The 753-nt window shown below is 36.0% G+C and overlaps 1 protein-coding gene across 1 annotated transcript in view; it reads right to left on the bottom strand.

Annotated features, from left to right (window-relative positions):
- Nucleotides 1-753, bottom strand: part of LOC119594435 (RNA helicase aquarius-like) — a gene marked incomplete in the record, with an annotated part of 7,649 nt that overhangs the window by 6,278 nt on the left and 618 nt on the right.

Below are 753 nucleotides of genomic sequence, written 5' to 3' on the forward strand. Positions count from 1 at the left end.
GAGACTTCTTCTTTGTACCATGAAAGTGACAAAACAATGCAGCACAGAGAGTAGCAACAGACACTCAATGCAAGCAATTAGACTCCTGTAACAACAGATCTTTTGTCAGATCTTATGTGCTCATCAAATTTGTAATCAACGACCACAAGATAATAATTGCTTGCTCTATGAAGTCATGGAGTACTACCAACATAAGTACAGGTGATATTTGCCAACAACTTTGATCATACATGGTCGATGACCTGCAGGGCTCTATCTTGTCATAATATACAAGACAAAGATTTTGTAGACTAGCTAGGTGTAGAGAAGGCAAGCTTACAAACGGTTAGGGTTCCTAAATCCTAATAACAAGCATAATGTCTCAGGATAGAAATACTTTAGTTTATATTCTCCAGTAATTTCCCTTGCATGCCTCATACTGAACCCTGACCTTTCATGCCAAATGTTTGTATCTAGATATTTTCACTCAAAACTTGAGGTATTTGCTCTACATATATGCTTTGGTACATTCATCTCATAATTATTATTATTTTTTAAAATCAATATTCGCTAAGATTTTCCAGGTATACCAAGCTAAGATTTGAAACACTCCTCTTCGAAATACAATCTCAATAACGTGCCTTAAAATAACTAAGTGATATTCATATAACACTATGTCTATTGACTAGTTTTCTGGGAGTTTCTGATGCATGTTCACAGTGAGAAATTCTCGCTATACCCATGACAGGGTTAGAGTGAGCGACAGACATTTGG

Source organism: Penaeus monodon, chromosome 33 (assembly GCF_015228065.2).
Source record: "Penaeus monodon isolate SGIC_2016 chromosome 33, NSTDA_Pmon_1, whole genome shotgun sequence".
Lineage (NCBI taxonomy): Eukaryota > Metazoa > Arthropoda > Malacostraca > Decapoda > Penaeidae > Penaeus > Penaeus monodon.